This window comes from Geotrypetes seraphini, chromosome 8, assembly GCF_902459505.1.
Source record: "Geotrypetes seraphini chromosome 8, aGeoSer1.1, whole genome shotgun sequence".
In the NCBI taxonomy this organism is placed as follows: Eukaryota; Metazoa; Chordata; class Amphibia; order Gymnophiona; family Dermophiidae; genus Geotrypetes; species Geotrypetes seraphini.
Genome location: NC_047091.1, coordinates 55072989 through 55078988, shown reverse-complemented (window position 1 = coordinate 55078988; position 6000 = coordinate 55072989). Strand labels below are relative to the sequence as shown.

The following is a 6000-nucleotide window of genomic DNA, read 5'->3' as shown; positions in this document are numbered from 1 at the left end:
ATTGATGTCTCGAAGACGCCGAGGCGGCACTAACATGAGACTCTGAGGTAGGCTTCTTTGCTTGTATACCTGAGGAGGGAAGAGGAGACTTACCTGAAGCCGGAGTAGCAGGAGGGGCCTAGGCCGGAGCCTTCGAGGCCGACGGGGACTTCGAGGCCGAGGCGCCCAACAAGGGCATCGAGGCCGAGCTCGAGGCCAGTCTCACAGGATCCATGGGGCCAAAGAGTTGGAGAATCTTGGCCACCCGTCTACGAAGAGTCCGCGGTTGTGAAGTCGCACAACGGGGACACGACTCAGCGCGGTGCTCTGCACCCAGGCACTCTACACACCAACGATGAGGATCAGTGATGGAGATAACCCAGTTGCACTTAGTTTAAATCCGGAACGAGGCCGGGACATAAGAAAAAGAGAGCCACGGCCCTGCAAGGCCAGGCGGCCAAAGGAAGACCAAAAAAATACGAACTGAAAAAAATGAAAATAAAGAAAATGAAAGACGCAAGCACAGCGACTCAAAAGAAACTAATCAAATAAGCCGCGGTGCAAGAGGGACAATGAGATCGTGCGAAGGGAGCAGTGCTTCTGGCTCCGCGGAAAACAGAGAACTGAGGACACGCTGAGGAGATGCATGCCCTAGGCAGGGCAGGAGGGGCACGCACGCATGTCTTTGAGCAAGTCTGCTTGCGAAAAGGTCCGCTAGGGGGCTCCGTCGGTGACGTCACCCACATGTAGAGAATATGCTGCCTGCTTGTCCTGGGATAATGCACTACAGTTAGCATGCAAAAAGTACAGCATGCTAACTATTGCTTTTGCAGTTAAGCAGCTTTACTTAGCGCCTCCTCATCGAGAGGTGGTTAAGTTGCAACCGTGTTTATGAGCACTAGAGTAGCTTTTAATGCCATAATTGCTGAGAAACATGCTAGGCACACTCTTAACAATTACCACACTGCCTCTGCATTTAGCACATTTTAACCTTTGCTGTTAAGATACACTATGTGCAAAGATAGTGTACTTAGTAAAACTCCCCTACCACCAGCACATTTGTCAGAAATACAGATGTAGACTCCTCCCTCAGCCCTATAGACTGGAGCTAGGTACATGAAATTGCAGCAAATTTCACCCAAGAAATGCATAAAATTATTTATTGATATTTTTATTAAAGAGCAGAGAAGCACATCCTTCTGGAAGTTTTTAAATCTTCAGCTAACAATCCTTCCAATAGTCCATACATACAGCATTACATTTTAACCATTTTCGTTTAAATCAGATAGGACAAACCTTAGTAAGAGCGGCCTCAGCCCTCTGTAGACCAGAAAATGTAGGGTTTGCTCCCATAATTCAGCAATGAACAGCCTGCACAGGAGTGTCCGGGGCCATTCCCAGCCCTGCCAGCTGAGGAGTCCAGTGATCAGCTCATTCTCAGTGCAAGCTGAACACATCTCTCTCCTCTGCAGATTTAATTGGGAGCTCACTCTAAATGCCTGATTTTAATCAGACACTGTACCGATCATATCTAACCACACTAGAGGTACCTCATAGGTACACTATGATAAAATTTAGGGCAATATAATTACATTCTGTAAAACTAAAAATTGCACATACTCTGAAAATACTCCACATAGCACTCGCACTGCCATGCTCCATGAAATGATTTACAAATACTCTCTCACCCTTCTCAGAGCTGCCTGCAGGGCAGTTTCAGTTACAGTACATACACCTGTATTTGGAGGCACACCTCCAGTTTCTCTTTGGTGCTCACAGCTAAAGCACTTAGCAGGATTTTAAACCAAGACATTCCAAAAAAATAAGACCTGCTCCCTTTTCATCCTATCATATTGTACCAATAGGCACAGGTAATATAGGAGCTCATTTCCAAAGCACTTAAGACACACAAAATACCACAGAAATCTATAGTACTTTGTGTGTCCAAGTGTTTTGAAAATGAGCCCCATAATTACCAAAACCGCATCTGCTATCTGTGAGTGGGACTGCTGTACTCTTCCAAACAGGCCAACCTCTTCCAGGGAGAATCTGCTGTCATCCCCCCATGGGACAATACTTTTTCATAAGACCTGTGACCTGAGCTTCTAAGCAGGGCATTTTAATCTAGAAATGAAAATTTCACAGAAAGATGAGAACTGGGTAGACAGGCTGATGCTTGGCCAAACCAATTAGAAACCAGAAATCAGTGCTCTGGCAGAAGGAATATGGATCTCTACTGTATGGTGTCACTGTTCTCAGTTTCAATGACCTAACCTTGGCAGAATAGGGTCTCAATGATATCCAGCTCACATATACAGCTTAAGTTAGTATATTGGGAAGGAGCAATACCTTCCTAGCTAACATTCCTCCCTCCTCATTTTCTTGTACACTTAAAACAGCGAATGTAACATAGCTAGGCAGATAATGACATGGTGGTGGAGGGGGATGGATGCAAAGACATCTTTTAAAATCAACCTCAACATTATTTAAAAAAAAAAAGAAAACAACACACACACACACACATGAGATAAGTACCAGGATCTTTCTATAAAGACCTGAGTGAAGCTCTTATGGCATAAAAATGCTACCTCTCTGAAATTTGGGGATGATATTAGTCTTGCAATTCCATCGAGGGGGAGGGAGAAGGAAACTTGAAGACCAGGACCATATTCCATAAATAACTACCACTTACAAATCCAGATCTTAGGATACACACATCAAGGCAAACCCCAAAAATTGCTTATATAGGTGTATACAGAATGCTGCTGCCCCTGCCCCCCCCCCCCCAACAGTAATTCATCACAAAATCTACCTTTCATCATCTCAATTTTAGTTGCAGTACATCCCTGGAACCACACTCTTTGGAACCACACTCATTCCACCTCCCCCCAACCAAAAATATGGAGTAGTAGACAGACCTATCTGAAGCAAGTTCCTTATGCATTTATACTTTCTCCCTCCCTCCCTGGAACCGTGAACACTGTTCAAATGTGATCTATCTGAGAAACCTGAGCTTCCTACACCAGTTCTACTGGAAACTGGTGTATGTACCAAAAACATATTTTAAATAAGTAATTCTGAGCAGCAGAGACTGTATGGTCAACACAACAGTTCCTACATTTAAACCGCATAGTTTATCAGGAGATGCAAACTGCAAGGTTTCCAAAACACTTCATTAGTTCTCAGTGCCTGCCCCACCAGAAACAGAAACCAGAGCCAAATTACTTTTCCAGGGAATAAAGCTTTTTGCAAGGTCATCCTGGGGCACTCCTGCTCATCAGTTACAGGAAATGATGCTGCTGGGGGATAAAAAAAAATGTCACACTAACTGACACAGCATGCTCTCAAAATAAAGGAAAAAAAAAAAAAATCTGAGATGCAGCCAACCCAAAGGGTCACAATTGGCTGACACACCCATAGAATTAATCAGTTTGCAGATTTTAGACAGATGTTAACATGAACATTTCCTTTCCAAAGAAGTAAGACTCTGCAGAGCCAGTTCTTAGTCTATGCCCTTGTGCTGTTTTTGGAGAAAATAAAAGTTGGAGCTTTTCCCAAAAAAATTTAAAGTTGAAGAGCGGGAACTAAAAAGAGTTGAGCCCCTTGAAGATCTGAAGTACTGGGGGGAGGGACTATATAAAGAAAACAGCAGGTTACAGACAGGCACCACAGCTACCTAAAACTTAGCAAAGGAATCATAGAGCTTATCCTGGTGTCTGAAGAGGAAAGCTTGTTTCTTACAAGAAGTGGGGGAGGGGGGGGGTCTGGTGCTCAATGCTAAGGACTCCAAGTTCAAATCCCAGCTGACCAAAAGCAATGTCTCATACATTACGCCATCACCTTGAGGGACTTGAAATCAAAAGTTAGTGCAGAAAATTATGTGAACATGGAATTCCCTGCATTGTTCCCCCTCCCCCCACCCATAAATAGATGTATGGCCCAGGGCCACTCAGCTTGGACTTGGGCTGGATCCGATGCATAAAAGGGATATCCACCACCTCTACAATATTTCCCAGCTCATCTCCTTCACAGATCCGTCCAGGAAAATACCCCTGAATTCTGTTTCAGTGGTAGCCTAAAGCAAACAACTACCAAAAGCCCCCTAATGCACACGTAGCCACCAAAAATTTCACAGTGGATTAATACCCAACTGCTCTTATGCCACACAGTAAAAACAAAGGATGGTATTCACACTCCATGCAGAAGAAAAGGCATCAGCAGAAGAGTTGTGTCAGATAATGGGAAAAGTTTCAAACTATCCCATGGACTCCCAGATTTCTCTTTGTCCTGTTTTGGTGGGTCGCAGACTCCATATTTATGCAAAGAGGACAGGGCATCTACACTTTAAAAAAAGGAAAAAAAAAAAAAAAAGCTGGAGAAGGTGGTGAGGGTGTATCTGCAACGTTCAGGATCCAGGGAGTCAGGGAACAGAACGAAATTCAAAAGTGCTTCACTCCCCCTTGGTCCAAAACCAGCTTGAGATACGACACTAAAAAAAAAATGAGCAACATGAAAGATTCCCTTTGGTATGATCAACTTGGAAACAAACATTACCTAATCTCAACTGGAGGAACAAGCCATAAGAATATGAAAAGTACCAAATTCCTGAGAGTGGGAGGTTTTTGCCATGGGGAAACGTACCTGAGGATGACCCAAAACACGAAGTCTCTCCCCTATCTTTCTGGCAGAAATTCTTGCAGGCAGCAGGGAGAGAGGGGATAAAATACTGCAAACTATACTGGCCATCAACCTCACCTTCCTTCCAACCCACCAAAACACAGTGCAGAAACAACTCTTCCCTTAAGCTCCAGTGGCTGCTGAATTCAGGCCTCATGCAAACAAATACCAAGAACACCTGTGTTAGGTTTCCTGGTGCTTCTCTCAGATGTTAACACTGGCAGAATAGCAGGAAAAGCACAGTTACTTACCGTAACAGGTGTTATCCAGGGACAGCAGGCAGATTTTCTTGACTGATGGGGTGACGGCACCGACGGAGCCCCGGTACGGACAATTTTTAGAGTGATTGCATTCTAAGAACTTGGAAAGTTCTAGTAGGCCGCACCGCGCACGCGCGAGTGCCTTCCCGCCCGACAGAGGCGCGCGGTCCCCAGTTAGGATAAGCCAGCTAAGAAGCCAACCCGGGGAGGTGGGAGGGACGCAAGAATATCTGCCTGCTGTCCCTGGATAACACCTGTTACGGTAAGTAACTGTGCTTTATCCCAGGACAAGCAGGCAGCATATTCTTGACTGATGGGTGACCTCCAAGCTAACAAAAAGAGGGATGGAGGGAAGGTTGGCCATTAGGAAAACAAATTTTGCAAAACCGATTGGCCGAAGTGTCCATCCCGTCTGGAGAATGCATCCAGACAATAATGAGATGTAAAAGTATGAACTGAGGACCAAGTAGCAGCTTTGCAGTTTTCCTCAAGGGGAGTGGAACGAAGGAAAGCCACAGATGCTGCCATAGCTCGAATCTATGGGCCGTGACAGAACCTTCCAGTGTCAGTCCGGACTGAGCATAACAAAATGAAATGCACGCTGCAAGCCAATTTGACAACGTACGTTTAGAAACAGGACGTCCCAATTTATTCGGATCAAAGGACAGAAAAAGTTGGGGAGATGATCTGTGGGGCTTAGTACGCTCTAAATAGTAAGCTAGAGCCCGCTTACAGTCCAAAGTATGCAGAGCCTGTTCTCCAGAATGAGAGTGAGGTTTCGGAAAGAAGACAGGCAGAACAATGGATTGGTTGAGATGGAATTCCGAGACAACCTTAGGGAGAAACTTTGGATGTGTACGCAGAACCACCTTGTCATGATGAAAGACTGTAAAAGGTGGATCCGCAACTAGTGCATGTAGCTCACTGACCCTTCTGGCAGAAGTTAGAGCAATAAGGAAGACCACTTTCCAAGTGAGAAATTTTTTTTTTTTAATAAATATTTTTTATTCTTTTTTTAAATTCTTACATCAAGTGAAATACATGTAATACATTCAATTATGAAAAAACACTTGAAATTATTATT

General features: G+C 44.4%; 1 protein-coding gene across 2 annotated transcripts in view; it reads right to left on the bottom strand.

Moving 5' to 3' along the window:
* Positions 1 to 1125: 1125 nt before the first annotated feature.
* RAB4B (RAB4B, member RAS oncogene family) overlaps positions 1126 to 6000 on the bottom strand; it is a 46899-nt gene continuing 42024 nt past the window's right edge. For both annotated transcript variants that reach the window (XM_033955750.1, XM_033955751.1), the window contains one exon: positions 1126 to 4468. The gene's annotated coding sequence lies outside the window, so the exon portion shown is untranslated. The remainder of the gene's footprint in view (positions 4469 to 6000) is intronic.